We start from the raw sequence: 19142 nt of genomic DNA, 5'->3' as shown, positions 1-19142 counted from the left end.
CGAAAACTCACAAATTTGATTCGATCGACCTGTACTATAGAAAAATATGAAAACTTAAATTACAAAATCAAATTTCGTTACTAGAGTTTAATAAATAGTAAGACTTTCTGACTTAGTGAAATGCGTACTGCTGAACAGTCAATAAACGAACAGATTTCTAATTCTTGAATTTACACATATTAATGTTAATTTTACATACTATCCGATACCAGTCAAAGCCAATTCCGGAAGTACATAGTTTTAAAAAAAATGGTTCAATTAAAGGGTTAGAAATTATGTAATCAACACGACTTTACACTAATAAATAGATATTGAAGTAACTTAAAATATAAGTTAAAAAATTGTCAAGAAAAGAAAATATAGTTTATCCTGTACATTATCACAAAGTTACTCAATTAAACCGCAAATATCTCAAGCTATGGATCTAGTAAAATTTACGAGTACATCGATAAATCGAACATTCTAGATATTTTTGGAAAGCAATAAATAATATCATATTTATTAAAGTCTAAACTATTAATTGATTTGTATGAAAATAATAGTTAAGAACGCACCCATGTGCACGTTTTACATATTCATGGCCGCAATTCTTAAAAATAATCCTTTATTTTAACCAGTAGCTGATATTTTTAAATTTATGATACACTCCTAGGATTATATGGAATATTTGTTAATATCATAACTTTTACAAAGACCTTCATTGACTCTACTCAAATTTTATTTCTTTAGAAAACAATGTAAAGTTTTAAAAAAAATTCTGTCTGGCTTCTTCACGTAGTCTTTTCAATCGCTTCTCTCTTTTAAATATTTTTTAGAAGATTTGACTAAAATATCTCTGGTTTCATCGTAAAATTTAGTTTATACACAACTACTAATTATTAGATAATAGTTTTTAAAACTCATTACTAGCTTTTGCATAAAAATGTTCTTGTTATTGATAACAGCTCGCTTCAAAAATACAGGATGATTGGTTATACTGTAAAACCTTTAAAGGGGTAAATTTTATGATAAGATATTATTATTAATTATTGTTTATTATTTACTTCTCCAATCTTGGTACCGCTAGAAGTAATCGTCCTATGGCATTGGAATAGAAAATTATGTAAAATATCTCTGACTGGAAATAGTTACTAAAGCTTTTAAGATTTTGTTTGCAAATGACCTTCCTTCGACCCTTTGTATATTACCGTATCGTATCGTCATTTCAGTTCACAGGCGCACTTTGAAAGGTGTAACCTATCCAAAGGTATCTTATCTTATCTATGGGGGAATATACCATTATCACCACACTTAGCAGTCGAGTTAGCGATCGCAATGTGGTATTATGGTACGCAGAGGACGCTGCCGACCATCCTCTAGAAACTTCTTTGTGAGCAGTGGCAATTCTATATAATTAATGCACAAAGTGTCCATTATGTATGATTGTATTCCGAGATTCGTACCCGAGACCTACGATTGCAAGTCTTATACCGCTGGGCTACCACTACTCAACCGTACTGATGTTTCGATACTGTACTATATACAGATCTTAATTTCCTAGAATGAATAATTCAAAAAAATTATGATTCTGTATAGAGGTAAATAAAAGAATGAAATTGGAACAGCCAAGAAGATTTATGTCAAATAGTAAATATTATTAAACATCAACTAACAATATGTTAACGTCACTCACTCCTTTATATAAAAGACTGCTTGACAAATTAACGGTAGCTATAAAGAAAATAGCTTCACGGCAATAAAGCGAATATGTTCCATACATTATACGAGCAATAAGGCACCGGGACGTACGCTACGACGGATATGATCGCAGCATGACGTCTGAGTCAATTATTCCAGTTTTCTCGTCTTTAATTGGAGGAAAGGGGAAGGCGAGGTCGTAATCTATGAATATTCGACGACTAGCTACATTTAAAATAGAACATAACTACGCATTATGTGTAGTTTTGTTATATCTTTCACTATGTTTCATTGATTGTTTTGTGAGCAACTATTGTTACAATACATTGTCATTGTCGTAATCATTTAAGCTGTACAAACGTCTGCGTGTGTTTGACATAAACCTCCTCCATTATATTTCCAATAGAACAGAAGAAGACAACATCTAGCATTGTCTGTCAACAGCATAGTACATCCACTCTCTATGTGGCCGCGGTACAGCTATAACGAACAAAGTTAGAAATATATATATATATATTTCTAACTATATATATATATAATTCTACGATGGCTATTCCCAGTGATCAAATGTAATATATAACATTTATTATTACAAAAAAACTTAATACGAATCAAAAATCTTCGTAATAAAAAATGTCGACATAGTACAGTAAAGACGTCCATCCATCTTTTCCCGACACCCTAATATTTAAATATACTATTTATAAAAGCATTTCCAGTGATAGTCCAATCTTATATACTCGCCCAGAAGTTCATGCGCCGTAATCTTTCAAGGAGTTCCTCACTAATCGATCTAATAGCTGAGAGGCTTCCTAATCATATGAAATGAATAATGTACTGATCCAAGTCGTAGCTACAGCGCTCTGCAATTTCATACCCGTTCGAACTTTAAACAAGAACAAGCCAAACACATTTCAACGTTAAAAAATAATTTTCTGACACGTTTACATTATAAGCATATATACGCCCCATATTCCTCGTCAGTATAGCAGCGATAGCCCAGCGGTAGAGTAGTGAGTCTTGCGATCGTTAGTCACGAATTTGATTCCTAATATAATCTTATATAATTCACACCTAGTGCGTTAATTATGTAGAATTGCCACTGCTCACAAACAAGTTTCCAGAGCATGGGCAGCAGCGTTCGCTGACTACCATAATACCACGTTGCGATTGCTATCCTGCACAATACAATTATGGTATATCCCCCATAGATATCTTTGGAGGAGGCCTACGGTGTGGACTAAAACGATTCTTTGTCACTGTCACAATAGCGTATATATACGCAATTACTTTCGTCCCCGCATTTAGAGGGCTCCGTGTCAAAACCGAGTGCTGGTTAGGTGTAAGGATTGAGGAGGTCAGAGTCGCCTCCTTTATGAAGGACAAGAAACGGAGAGGGTCCTTCCTCGAATTTTGCACGGCAGTGGCAATAAATGCAATAAATCGAAATAAAATGTAGATAGACAATAAAATATTGCAATTCAAATAAAATAAAAATTACTTTACTAATAAAATAAAAATGTAATAATAATAAACTGTGATAAAATTTTGATACATAACTATAGAAGATAAAATAAAAGACAATAATCTGTGATAAGCTATAAATAGTAATAGACATATCTGCAGTATTTGAGGATGGATGAATGGAACAGAATGGAAGAGAGAGATAGATGGAACTGTAGAGTGAAAGAACGGAGAGAAAGATAATGTGAAGTAAGGAAGAAGAGAATAAAAATAAAAAATATATGTAAAAAAATTAATAAAGAATTATAAATGTCTGTTCCCACATAAATAGATGTAGAACAAGAGGTCCGCAATAACGGGTGCCAAATAAAAAAAAAACTACGTTCGTCATTGGTAGTTAATATTGAAGAAATAATACACTTCCAAACAGTATAAAACCTCAGACAGCCATTGATACTGATAACTGTTATATAAATAATATGCAATGATAGTCTAATAATTTATTTGTTTTGATCGTAGATTAATTTACTTGAAATCGGAAAGAAAAGGAAAAAGTGAAACCATTTACGTGATAGAAAATCGGGAAACGGCTTTCTATATGTACCCCAAGTTTCAAATATTACCATACTGCACAAAGTTACTAATAAAAAATTATAAAACATGATTTTTTTATTAAATTTAAAAAAAAACGATGATATTGGCCTGTTTATATATACCTATGATGTAAATGTCAATTTTGAATAATTACAAAGTATTAAATTTTCGGGTTCAACAAACATTGAAGGAATTCAATAATGTCTCTGTCAAATTGGACGAACAATCAAAACATCATAACAAAACACTTAAAAATTTTTATTTAATGCTCGAAGCCGTCTCGGACTGGTATTGATGCGTTTACCCTCAATGTAATGATTGTACCACTGAATTGCGAACAAGGCATTTGATACATTTCCTCTCTCGCAATCGATCGGATTTGTTTAATGTAGCGTATCGAAGTGTTTTCTGATGAATCACAAAAAAATAATGGATTCAGTTCCAGTTGTACACCAAGGAATACCGTCGCTATTTATTTGTCCAAACAAAACGATTGCTCACAAGACTGTTGATAACTGTTGGTTTATGTGCTGCTATAGGTTTTACATTTCTTATCACGAAAGAGATGATGTCCAGCACTGGGAGTACTGCGACTGAATTGATGATAATAACGATAGACATAAAGTGGACAGGCAACCTCGTTGAAATCGAAAGAGGACGTTAAAGGCAGGTCATTTCTAAACGATTCTATTGGAAATATTTAGAGAAAAGCCTATGTCCAATAATGATGCTCCTGCGACTGAAAGATGATAATGATGATTCTATCTTAAGCAAAGTAAGATATCTATCCATAGGTTGGGCACACGACTTTATGAAGATCAATATTTAGCCACTTCCGCACATGCAGTGGTAGTCGTGCAATAAAATGCACCTTCCGCCAACCCGCTGATAAATGCGTATGCGGCAAACAATGCGAATCACACAACCGCCACCGCCAAACCACTCAACACGTGTTTCACCCCACTACGGGGCATCTTTAGGAGTTATGTTACACCGATTAGTGCCAAACTCAGAGTCAGACACAGAGAGACACACTCAGCAGGCTGGCGGGCGGTGCATTTTATTGCACGACTACCACTGCATGTGCGAAAGTGGCTAAATATTGGTCCTTTTCTTACTTAGGATGGACTTCCGCGAGGTAACGCCTGATTCCATTAAATATTTATGAAGATCGTCGGAACACTCAGATGCAGGCCGCATTCTACCGGTCTAATTGAAAATCTATATGAGTGATTTTTATCCAGCAATAATCATCTTATGGCTGAAAACTCCAATGACTTCGTCTTTTTTTTAATTAGTTGTGTCCACGCGTCACGGTCTCCTGCCCTTCCAATGACTCCATTAAACGACTAGACACGTCGTTCTGCGAGAATTTTCTGCTTCACTTTTTTGGATGTGGCTATTTAAATGTCATGTTAGATATAATATCGATCATCGAAGCCATCTTTAGGGGAGGTCAATGCCTTTTATTAGACGTATTTCGGCTGAAAAAAAGTAAAAGAATAATTTAAATGTCAAACCAAAACAACAGTTAAGTCTTAACAGAAAACAATAATGCTTAAACCACGATTTCGGCAACCCATTATCTATTTTGATCGAAAAATAACCTATTACAAAAAAAAGCTCCAATAATGTTTTGTAATTTTAGTCGATAACTAACCGCGGGCAAAAAGGTTACCGACCCTGTACCCATTCCCGTATTCCAGTTTGAGGGCGCCGTACCTATTAAAATTTCTAGTCTATTGACACATAAAGGTTTATGTCTCAATGATTCTAACACTAATTTGTGAAAGTCGTCGAAAGACGCTGAATGTAAGGAGTTTCAACCCGATCCTGTTTTTTATGGCCCGTTTTTAGCAGGCCTTTTATTCCCCCTGTCGTGTTTCTATGACAGGGACTTAGATTGCAAATTTTTTTTATCTTTTTCTTTTTACTCCCTCTGTCTCTCTCTCTCTCGTCCATCACAGTTTATTTCTTTCTTACTTCTTTCATCTTTCATCCTTCGCCACACTTTTTCTTACTTTACATATTCTATTTAATTTCTTATTTTGTTATTTATTTTTATTTACATTCCTTTAAATATTTTTTTTTCATTTCTACATCACACACGGCTCTCGCCATTTTCCAAGAGTTAAGCGATACTGATGCAAGTGACCCTCCTACCCGGTTCCATTCCGCATCCTATTCTTTACTGGGCAGGCGAATATTCAACAGTCAACTTTCCTATGGCACAAACTATGATGATGATTAAGAACTTGTAGAGGGAGAGTTTCAAAAACCATCTTTTGACATCAGCTAAAAACTTCGTCACTAAATGCAATCAAAAGGCATTTTAGCACGCGGAATCTCAATTAAGTAGGCGCTAGTTCGACGATTTTTTCTAAAGTAATAAATTAACATTTCTAAAAATAAAGGAACGAATGAAATAAATATTTAAACCTTACTGTTTTAAATACAAACAAAGAACCTTATTGCCTCACAACAAAAGAATTTCTATATAAGATTCAACTAAATAAAACTAGTTAAAATATATGGGTCGTGAGTAGGGTGTATACTATTATGTAATAAAAATACCTAATAATATTTATTCAAGGTGTCGAAGAAGCGGTGGATGTGTTCGAAAACGCAGTGCAAAAAACCTCCAAAAAAGGAGTGAGCCCACTATTTCTCACAATGTTTAAAACCATGCATGTAAACCAAGCATTATTATTTTGTGGCATTATTTGCAAAGAGGACTTTTATAAAAAAAATAATACTTTTTCTACTAAAAACTTTAAGTATCACCTATCATATAAGGCGTTATTGGCAAAATTAATTAGGTAGGTATTGTTTGCTGTTCTAATAATTCTCTCTAAATTGCCGTTCAAATACGCGTACAAATTCAATAGACATTAACGATATATGTAATAAGCAATTAGACAATAATTAACGTTAAGGCCTATTGTCCTAAAACAGAAGTCAAGCGTGAATTGAATTGCAAAAGGTTTAACAATATCGTTTATTATGTGAGAATGAAAATAAATTTCGTTAATACGCAATTAAATTGGAAATATTTTCAGTACTAAAAAAATATTTAAGACGGTACTTTATTATATAAACAATGTCTACGAATTGGACAAAACAGAATGTATTTTATTCATAAATTCAATATGAACAAAATACCTTAACAAAGTTTACGTTGCATGATATATCGGAAACTTGGTAACCGGAACGCTGATTGGGCCCCAAGTGAATTACGGTGGCTTCTTCTTTTCTCTAAAAACATTAAACTTAACTTTTCAAGAAAAAACTAGCACGTGAGTTCAGACTGAAGAGACAAAAATGTAAAAGTCACAAAGAAGGTTGTATTATATTATATTTAGGATTACTAAACTCTTATATCATATTAATAGTTATCACAATCATCAGTCAGCTTTTTGACGCCTGCTACAAGGCATAGACCTCCTCCAAAGATCACCACGATGACAGGTCTTGCACTGCCTGCATCTAGCGACATTCTTCATGCTTGAGTATGTCATCAGTTCACCGCGTACTCCACTCTAGAACCTTTTCTAGAACCTTCTATTGCACGAACTATGGACCCTTGACTGCCACTTCAGATGAGCAATTCTTCTAAATACGTGGATGGTCTTGGTTCTCCTCATTTCCGATTTTTTGTTGCTTTTTAACGACTTTGAGACTTTTTATAATACTCATCATAAATTTTAATCTCAGAATTATATATCATCACCGGCATTGCACAATACTCAATAATCATTATCTGTTGACTTTGCGTGTATTTATTTTGGGTACTAGTGGTCTAGCTGAATTATGAATGACGTAATAATTCTCTTCAGAAATCTAGGTATGTATCTTCGAGGCATCTATTTCTGTTTTAAAATTAATTGATAGACATGTTAAATATACTCAAACGTCTGGCATTTTGGTGCAGAATTCTAAATTCAAAATTTATTTAAAAATTAACATAGTTTTGTTCTGCACTTTCAATTTGTTTTGTCCCGAATATTCGATTTAAATTATATATTTTTGACGTCATTTCATTTAATTCTGATATAGCTATATATACAACTAAAGCGGTAGATATAACAATATTTTATTTTATGTTTTATCAAGTACCTTCATTGAACATGTAAGTTTAAGTTTAAAATACTTGTTATTATTAAAATATCCGACAGGGTCAACATAAGAGAATTCTATATAAAGATAATAATACGGGCTAACCGCAAATAAATACATAGTGCAGTTATGAAATTTTGATTAGAAAAGAAGCCCCATAGATAATCAGATACGAAAGACGCTAATAAAGAACTTAAAGCAAGTATAATACATAAAACAAACCACTCAACTATCCAATTACAAAAGGTACTACTATAATAAGATATTGTTAAATAAAAAAATTGTTCATGAATCCTTTAAGCTTCTAATATTGAACAATGTAGACGAACGATGGCCTAAACCCGTATGATAGTTTGAAACTCTGCACGAACTAAAGCAAACGAGGATAAAGAACGTCTCTCTCATATGGACGAGTTCAAACAATAGTTCTATATCAAATAGAGTAACATGAAAATTTGCATAAATTCCATACTCAATGTACCGCAGCTGCATTGTGTTATGTAATGTACCTAATTATAAGTGAATATCTTATTGATTTGTAAATATTTTCGTTTAAGGAATATTCCGATATAACCCAGCGGAATGGCAAGTTGAAACGACAGTGAGCAAACCACATTGCTCAGATGGCATGGAGTAGATTGTATATAAAAAAATAAATATGCATGGCTTGTGTGTAGGGATGCGTAGAGGCGCGCAATTGTAATAAGATTTCAAAAATATCGATCTTAAAATAACATAGATTTGCAGAACCTTCGAGAATGAGCGTGTTCCCAAAAAATAAGTACCAAAAAACGTTAATAACCTGTTTGCAAGACAAATGTATGTATAATAAGGCCTAGTCCTGTCCTTGCAAATTTTTTTTTAAAAAAGGTTCCCTAATACTAAATAGATCTCATAGTCTATCTAGTTTGTAAGACTAAATGAGTTTGCACAAAATTTACTTCAATCATCTTACTTCTTAGAAAACGTAAATCTCAAGAATGATGTCAAATTGAAAACGGATGACCGGACAAGTGGTTACCCTAGAAAATAATGAATAAATCGATGTTACTTATGTTAAAAAAACATTACGGTTAAAAAAATGCCACCCGGCGATATTCTTTCTGTTACTATAAATACTTATCTTCACGATTCAATTTTTTTTTTCAATTTCATATCATTGTGACTGACATGCCTGTAAAGGAGAACCTTAAATTTATTCTGCATGGCCTCATTAGGACTAAAAATATTATTTTTCGCCAAACCATGTACTCAAGATTAAATCTTTATCTAACTTTAAGCGATTGTATAATAACATTTCATAGATATTTTTGAAATATTTTGCTGAGGTTAACCACTGCCTGCTATCATCTGCTGCTTGGCTTTGATTTATGGAACAACTCTCTTTATCAAAGAAACTAGTACTTCTACATATTTTCAAAAACGTACCCAAATAAATCCTCGGGATTGTATATCGATAAACGTGTTCTTAAAAAGCTGTAAAATTGTTTTCTTAAGGTGGAGAATTTAAAATTGTGCTCTAGAATACGGTACTTAATTTATCAGATTTTCAACGGATAATAAATGCTCACCTTAAACTAATACACTACCACACTACCACAATAATATACAGATTTTCTTTCTCCATTTTGAAGGATTTAATCGTAAATTCATACTTTGTATGCCATAATGTACAATATTCATTTGAGCAAAATGTTTCAAACCTCTGGCCCAAATATGACAGATATATTATTCTGCTATCTCAGCCGATTGAGGACACTATCTAAACACTGTGTATCCGACTTTTTCAAATCTCGCTATATTGGCAAAACGTACCTAACTAATATATATTAATTTTTCATTATTCTTCTCGTTTGTTTTCACAAATCTTTCTTTGTTCCAACAGACAAACTATGACAATAATGGAAATTGCTTACCGCTAATACTACATTATTTTTGTAAATATTATTATAAATTAATCGTATATAAAATATAGGAAAGATTAAAGAAATGATAAATTGAACATGAAAAACAATACAGAATCTTTGAGATGTAGAGAAACACGTAGTACATAATTTTAAAAAAAGAATCCAAATTTTTTAATAACCGTTACATAATGTAAAAAATCATCATAATCATCTGCTGATAGACCCGCTGCAAGGCGAGGGCGTCCCCCAAAGATCACCACTAAACTCTTGCGCTGCCCGCATTTGAGAGCTTCCAGCAACCTTTACTATACCGTCGGTTCAACCAGAAGCTGAAAAGAGGCTTAAAATTAATATACATTTTAATTTTACATGTGATCATATTAAGTTATCTGCACTTATTTAAAATGATTACATAAATTACATACATACAAAACAAAGTCTACATTATGTTTCATAATAAAATTAAATATATGGTCCTTTGACTTCTATGCTAAGTAAAAGTCATGTTAATATTTATACAGAGTGATTGGTAATGAGTATCTAAACTTCAAAGGGGTGAATTTGCAGCTTATTTGCTGACAATTAACAAAAAGATTAATATTTTATCCAAAAATTAATGGTTTCAGAATTAATATACAACGTAATGATATAATAAAAAGTGTTGTAACATTATTTATAATTAAAATTAATTCTTCTCTACTATCTGTTCCTGCAAACTTTATATTGCAAAAAATAATTGGCATCTTATTCAAAATAAAAAAAATAAATTGGTGCAACAAATTTCTGAGTAATCCCTTTATACAGGTGATCGGAAATAGTTGTAAAAACTTTTAAACTTTTTACATACAAATGTGCTATATATTCACCTCTTTAAACCTTTTACACCTATGACCATTCATCTTTTATTAACATAAAAATAAAAAAGGTAAAGTAATGTTAGCGAGTACATTGATGCAGTAAGTGTCTACCCCCGTATATTACGTAACTACTCAGTTAAACGGAAGCTTGTTAAAGCTGGGCGCCCCGCTAATGCGGCGTCGTTTGAACAGAACGTGGCAGCTGGATTAACCGTCCTTCGCTCTTAGGTTGTGAATGCTTAATTAACCAAAACGTTTCAAAAGCCCGCTCCGGACCCACCTTCATTGACGATAATGAACCAAAATTAGGTTCCTTTAAAGTAGTTCGTTCGTTTGAAAGTAACATTCTTTATAGAAACCTCTTTCATTTTATTTCGTGTAGAAAAATTCGATCATACTTCCTTTCTTTTTATATCATGATTATATGGCAGAGCTCCAGTAACACCGTAAGGAAAATAAAGGACGAAGTTATTAATCATTATTATATCAGTCATAACCCAGGGAGGGTTTTAAAAATACAAAACAAAAGATACAAAAATTATCACAATAACAAGTCTTGCGATGCCCGCATTCAATGACTTCCTGCGACTCATAAAATAACGGCGTATCATAAAACTGAAAATCTTGTTCTTCTGCGACTCCATCTTCGGTGTAGAAAAAAAGTAGAAACTTTCACATTTGCCTCCAAAGTGGGTCCGCCGAGCCCACTTAGATCGTCTGCCACAGTTTAGTCATATACCTCAGGCGGGCCATACTAATTCTTTTTAGCTTATCCGTGGGTGATCAGAGCACGGATACTGATTCACAGCCATGTTGGGGTCACTTCTGACAACTATACTTATATATTACTCGAAAAATAACCTATTACAAAAAAAAGTTCCAATAATGTTTTGTAATTTTAGTCGATAACTAACCGCGGGCAAAAAGGTTACCGACCCTGTACCCATTCCCGTATTCCAGTTTGAGGGTGCCGTACCTATTAAAATTTCTAGTCTATTGACACATAAAGGTTTATGTCTCAATGATTCTAACACTAATTCGTAAAGGTCGTCGAAAGACGCTGAATGTAAGCAGCTTCAACCCGATCCTGTTTTTTATGGCCCCGTTTTTAGGAGGCCTTTTATTACCCCTGTCGTGTTTCTATGACAGGGACTTAGATTGCAAATATATTTTTATCTTTTTCTTTTTACTCCCTCTGTCTCTGTCTCTCTCTCTCGTCCATCACAGTTTATTTCTTTCTTACTTCTTTCATCTTTCTTCCTTCGCCACACTTTTTCTTACTTTACATATTCTATTTACTTTCTTATTTTGTTATTTATTTTTATTTACATTCCTTTCAATATACTTTTTTTTCATTTCTACATCACACACGGCTCTCGTCATCCTCCAAGAGTTAAGCGATACTGATGCAAGTGACCCTCATACCCAGTTCCATTTCGCATCCTATTCTCTACCGGGTAGGCGAATATCGAACAGTCAACTTTCCTATGGCACAAACTATGATGATGATTAAGAACTTGTAGGGGGAGAGTTTCAAAAGCCATCTTTTGACATCAGCTAAATACTTCGTCACTTAATGCCATCAAAAGGCATTTTAGCATGCGGAATCTCAATTAAGTAGGCGCTAGTTCGACGTTTTTTTTAAAGTAATAAATTAACATTACTAAAAATAAAGGAGCGAATGTAATAAATATTGAAACCTTACTGTTTTAAATACAATTAAAGAACCTTATTGCCTCACAACAAAAGAATTTCTTTATGAGATATAACTAAATAAAACTAGTTAAAACATATGGGTCATGAGTAAGGGTATAGACTATTATGTAATATAAATACCTAATAACATTTATTCAAGGTGCCGAAGAAGCGGTGAATGTGTTCGAAAACGCAGTACAAAATACTTTCAAAAAAGAGTGAGCCCACTGTTTCTCACAATGTTTAAAACCATGCATGCAAACCAAGAATTCTTATATTGAGGCATTATTTGCAAAGAGGACTGTTATAAAAAAATAATACCTTTTCTACTAAAAACTAAGTGTCACCTATCATAATTAATTGGCAAAATTAATTAGGTAGGTATTGTTTGCTGTTCTAATAATTCTCTCTAAATTGCCATCCAAATACGCGTACAAATTCAATATACATTAACGATATATGTAATTAGCAATTAGACAATAATTAGACGTTAAGGCCTATTGTCCTAAAACAGAAGTCAAGCGTGAATTGAATTGCAAAAGGTTAAACAATATCGTTTATTGTGTAAGTATGAAAATAAATTGCGTTACTACGCAATTTTATTGGAAATATTTTCTGTACTAAAATATGATCTAAGTCGGCTTTTTACTATAGAAACAATGTCTACGAATTGGACAAAACAGAATGTATTTTTATTCATAAATTCAAAATGAACAAAATACCTTAACAAAATTTACGTTGCATGATATATCGGACTTGGTTACCGGGACGCTGATTGGACCCCAAGTGAATTACGGTGGCTTCTTATTTTCTCTAAAAACATTAAACTAAACATTTCAAGAAAAAACTAGCACGTAAGTTCAGACTGAAGAGACAAAATTGTAAAAATCACAAATAAGGTTGTATTATATTATATTTAGGATTACTAAACTCTTATATCATACTAATAATTATCACAATCATCAGTCAGCCTTTTGACGCCCACTACAAGGCATAGACCTTCTCCAAATATCACCACGATGACAGGTCTTGCACTGCCTGCATCTAGCGACAACCCTCATGCTTGAGTATGTCGTCAGTTCTGGTTCTGGTTCGCCTACCTACAAAACGTCTACGTCCTAGAACCTTTTCTAGAATCTTCTGTTGCAAGAACGATGGGCCCTTGACTGCAACTTCAGACAAGCAATTCTTCTAAATACGTGGGTGATCTTGGTTCTCCTCATTTCCGATTGTCCGTTGCTTTTTAGACGACTTTGAGACTTTTTATAATACCCATCATAAATTTTAATCTCAGATCCATATATCATCACCGGCAACACATAATACTCAATGATCTTTATCTGTGAAGCGTGTATTTATTTTGGGTACTAGTGGTCTAACTGAATTAGGAATGATGTAATAATTTTCTTTGGAAGTCTAGGTACATATCTCCGAAGCATCTATTTCTGTTTTAAAATTAATTGATAGACACGTTAAAACTACTCAAATGTCTGGCATTTTGGTGTGAAATTCGAAATTCAAAATTTATTTATAAAATCAACTTAGTTTTGTTCAGCATTTCCAATTTGTTTTCTTTCGAATACTCGATTTAAATTATATATTTTTGACGTCATTTCATTTAATTCTGATATTGCTAAATATACAACTGAAGCGGTAGATATATTACAATATTTTATTTTATGTTCTATTGCGTACCTTCATTAAAGGTGTAAGTGTAAGTTTTAAATACTTGGTATTTTTGTGAAATATCCGACAGGGTCAACTATAGCAAGTACAAAAAGATATTTTATCTAAAAAAAAAGCAAAAAAAATTAAAGTTTTTAATTAACAAATGTAAGATAAGGGTTGATCGTAGAGGCGTGAAAATGTAAGGTTTGTATGTATTTTTGTATGCCGTATCAAAATAAAATAAAAACCAAAAAAAATTGTCTAAAAAATTAAAAATTAAATTTAGGGATGGACCACCCTTATCACTTAGGGGTATGGAAAATAGATAGTAGCCGATTCTCAGACATACTGAATACGCATGTAAAATTTGGTAAAAATCGGTCAAGCCGTTTCGGATGAGTTCAAGTTCTCGTGTCACGGAGTTCGTGACACGAGAATTTTATGTATTAGATAATATATATGTATGGCTTGTTTGTAGGGACGCGTAGAGGCGCGCAATTGTAATATGATTTCAGAAATATCGATCTTAAAATAACATAGATTTGCAGAACCTTCGAGAATTAGCGTATTCCCAAAAAATAAGTAACAAAAAACGTTAATAGCGTGTTTGCAAAACAAATGTATGTATACATAAGAACGTCCAGCCCTGTCCTTGCAAAAAAAAATACAAGCAGGTTCCTATACTAAATAGATAAAGATAATAGATAATATATACATAGACTAAATAGGTTTGCACAAAATTTACTTTAAACATTTTACTTCTTAAAAAACGTAAATCTCAAGAATGATGTCAAATTGAAAACGGATAACCAGACAAGTAGTTATCACAGAAAATGATGAATAAATTGATGTTATTTAGTTTAGAAATCATTGCGGTTAAAAAAATGCCACATAAGTACCCGGCGATATTATTTCTGTTACTATAAATACTTATCTTCACGATTCTATATTTTTTTTTAATTACATATCATCGTGACTGACATGCCTGTACAGGAGAACCTTAAATTTATTCTGCATGGCCTCATTAGGACTAAAAATATTATTTTTCGACAGACCATGTACTCAAGATTAAATCTTTATCTAACTTTAACCGATTGTATAATTACATTTAGATATTTTTAAAATATTTTACTGAGGTTAGCCACTGCCTACTATCATCTGTTGCTTGGCTTTGATTTCTGGGAAAACTCTCTTTATCAATATGTATAGTACTCCTACATATTTTCAAAAACTTTCCCAAATAAATCCTCGGGATTGTATGTCGATAAACATGTTTTTCAAAAGCTGTGAAATTGTTTTCTTAAGGTGGAGAATTTAGAATTGCAGTGCTCTAGAAGACGGTACTTAGTTTTCTCAGTTTTCCAATGGGAAATAAATGCTTACCTTAAACTAACACACACCAATATACAGATTTTCTTTCTCCATTCTGAAGGATTTAATCGTAAATTCATACTTTGTTTGCCATAATGTACAATATTCATTTGAGCAAAATGTTTCAAACCTCGGGCCCAAATATGACAGACATATTATTCTGCTATCTCAGCCGATTGAGGTCACTATCTAAACACTGTGTATCCGACTTTTTCAAATCTCGCTATATTGGCAAAACGTACCTAAATAATATATATAAATTTCTCATTATTCTTCTCGTTTGTTTTCACAAATCTTTCTTTGTTCCAACAGACAACGTATGACAATAATGGAAATTGCTTACCGCTAATACTACATTATGTTTGTAAATGTTATTATAAATTAATCGTATATAAAATGTAGGAAAAATTAAAGAAATGATAAATAGAACATGAAAAACAATACAGAATCTTTGAGATGTAGAGAAACATGTAGTACATAATTTAAAAAAAAATCCAAAGTTTATAATAACCGTTACAAAATGTAAAAATTCATCATCATCATCTGCTGATAGACCCACTGCAAGGCGAGGACGTCCCCAAAGATCACCACGAAGACCGCTCTTGCGCTGCCCGCATCTAAGAACCTCCGGCAACCTTTACTATATCGTCGGTTCAACCAGAGGCTGAAAAGAGGCTTAAAGTTAATATAAAGGATATACATTTTAATTTTATATGTGATCATATAAAGTTATCTGTACTTTATTAAACATGATTACACAAGTTACATACATACATAACAAAGTCTACATTATTTTTCATAATAAAACTAAATTTATTTAGTCGCTTGATTTCTATGCTAGGTTAAAGTCATGTACATATTTATACAGGGTAATCGGTAATAAGTGTGGTAATAAGTGGTGAATGCAGCTTATTTGCTGACAATTAACGCATATAGTATATCCAAAAATTAATGGTTTCAGAATTAATATACAACGTAATGATATAGTTAAAAGTGTTTTTAAAATTATTTAAAATTAAAATTAATCCTTCTTTACTATCTGTTCCTGCAAACTTTATACTGCAAAAAGTAATTGGCATCTTATTTAAAATAAGAAAAATAAATTGGTGCAACAAATTTCTGAATAATCCATTCATACAGCATGATCGAAAATAGATGTAGAAGCTTTTAAACTTTTTACAGACAAATGAACTATATATTCACCTCTTTAAACTCCTTTTACACCTGTGACCATTCATCCTTTATTAACATAAAGACAAAAAAGGTAAAGTAATGTTAGCGAATACATTGATGCAGTAAGTGTCTACCACCGTATATTACGTAACTACTCAGTTATACGGAAGCTTGTTAAAGCTGGGCGCCCCGCTAATGCGGCGTCGTTTGAACAGAACGTGGCAGCTGGATTAACCGTCCTTCGCTCTTAGGTTGTGAATGCTTAATTAACCAAAACGTTTCAAAAGCCCGCTCCGGACCCACCTTCATTGACGATAATGAACCAAAATTAGGTTCCTTTAAAGTAGTTCGTTCGTTTGAAAGTAACATTCTTTATAGAAACCTCTTTCATTTTATTTCGTGTAGAAAAATTCGTTGTTACTTCCTTTCTTTTTATATCATGATTATGTGGCAGAGCTACAGTAACACTGTAAGGAAAATAAAGAATAAACTTATGAACCATTACCATATTAGTCATAAGCCTCTTTCAAAGATTACAACGATAACAAGTGTTGCGCTACCCGCATTCAATGATTTCCTGCGACTTCAACTATATTGTCACTCCATTTTGGCTCCTAAAAGGAGTATCATAAAACTGATAATCTTCTTCTTCTGCGACTCCATCTTCGCTGTAGATAAAAAGTATAATCTTACACATTTGCCTCCAAAATGATTATGCCGAGACACCAATAGAGCTCTTAATTTTAAAACGTTTCCTTCGGCGCGCATTCTTCTTCAGGCTATACTTAAAAATACTCATTTGAAATTAAAATTCTGTTAGGGATACAGTAAATTATTGAGATGGTTTCTAAAGATTTTTTAAGAGCCGCGAAAGATATCGATGACAGACAAATGTTCAAATATTCTATTATAAGAACTGCACATTCGTTAAATAGGAGAGTGCAGCCCAACGTTTGTCATATAATGAGGCCAATGCAGAATGGCTTTCAACGGGCGTAGATGCAAATAGCATACGGAACCTGCAGCCCAATAAACTCCTAAAGATTCCCATTAGAGGCTTCAATCAATATTTTATGCAAAAATGGAAGATTATGTACTAAAACGACGGTCTTTCAGAGACGACATATGAAAGTCATATAAACATAGAGTGTACGAACTTCTCTGCGAGATACTCGTGGATAAAAACGCTAGGTGCCTGGTAAAAGCTCTATATATCGCCTCAATTCGCTGTGAATGTACCGCATAAGTTGGGATCCAAGCAGCCAAGCGTATTACAAATGACAGCGAACTAGCGATTCGTATAAAACTATCTTCGTGTTCAGCTGCAGACTGTTTGTATTGCCTTTAACAAAGCGTAACATTTGAGCAGCCTTTTTTTGTTATGGTTCCGATGTGGGGAATAAAACTTAATTTTGAGTCCAAGACTATATCGAGGTTCTAAATGGATTTCACTTCAGTAATGACTTCGCCGGACAGTGCGTATCTGGCATTTGTTATCTGTTTCTTTGTAAACTTAATATAGAAAAATTTCTTACAGTTCACAATTATAAAATTGTCCTCGCCCCATTTGTAAATTCTATTAAGGTTGTTCTCTATGGGAATAGTGTCAGCTGGCGATAGAAATCTTGAGTATATCTTCAGGTCGTTCAGCATAGAGTAAAAAATTACAAGGATAAAATACAACAGTAATATCGTCGAGAAACAAAGAGAAAACAAACGTTCCCAGGCGTGAACCGTGTTCCACACCATATTCGACACTGTTTACTACTGATTCATAACTGCCAATAGCCACTATTTACATTCCAGTACAACGACGAGCCATGAATACCGCTTGCTTCTAATTTAGTTATTAATAGTACGTAGCCGTCTCTGTCAAAAGCGCTTGGGAAGTCAGTATATATTGCGTCAATCTGTGATCCCACGTTAACATCTTACGACACATTATATACGAATGATACCAAATTTATTTCTGTTGTACGGTTCTTACAAAATCCGTGTTGGATATTACTTATTATGCTTTCGATATGGTTAGCAATAGTGAGATATACAAGTTACTCGAACAACTTAGAGAAACGTGTATAGAAATAACACCATAATAAGACGCCACATTTAATATCTTTTTAGTATAATGGCGTAACTGTAGCTTTATTCCATTTAGAAGGAAAACTGCCGTGTTTTAGTGAATTTTTAAATATAATTGTCAGCAGAATAGCTAGTTCTGTTTCTCAGCGTGTAACAAATAGTGAAGATACTTGTAAGAGTCTTGTTTTAAAAGTAAAGTTTTTGCATACATAATATTTTTTTTCGTATTTTAGGTTAGGTAGTATTTTAGGATAGAAAGTTAATTAGTTAAGCGGGCTATTTTTCCGTCCGTTTAATTTGAAACGTAGTAACACTTTTGCACTACTAATTTGCAGTGTAATTTAGGTTTAGCAAAGGGTACATTTCTCACTTGGTGTTTCGAAATGATATCGATTATATTGAAGTACTACTAAAGTCCTTTACTTTCTTATTTTTTTTTTGGTTTTAGGGGAAAAACAGATAATTTAAGGTTTTTTCTGTATTATGTTTTGTAAAACAATGTCCTTTTAGCGAAAGAAAAAGCGTGTTCTTTCATTTT

The sequence above is a fragment of the Battus philenor genome, unplaced genomic scaffold (genome assembly GCF_028537555.1).
Source record: "Battus philenor isolate CCGP_79_NKW_IND1 unplaced genomic scaffold, ilBatPhil1.0.hap1 SCAF_25, whole genome shotgun sequence".
NCBI classification, from domain to species: domain Eukaryota; kingdom Metazoa; phylum Arthropoda; class Insecta; order Lepidoptera; family Papilionidae; genus Battus; species Battus philenor.
The sequence above is the reverse complement of the archived record's forward strand: the minus strand, read 5'-3'. Positions refer to the sequence as shown.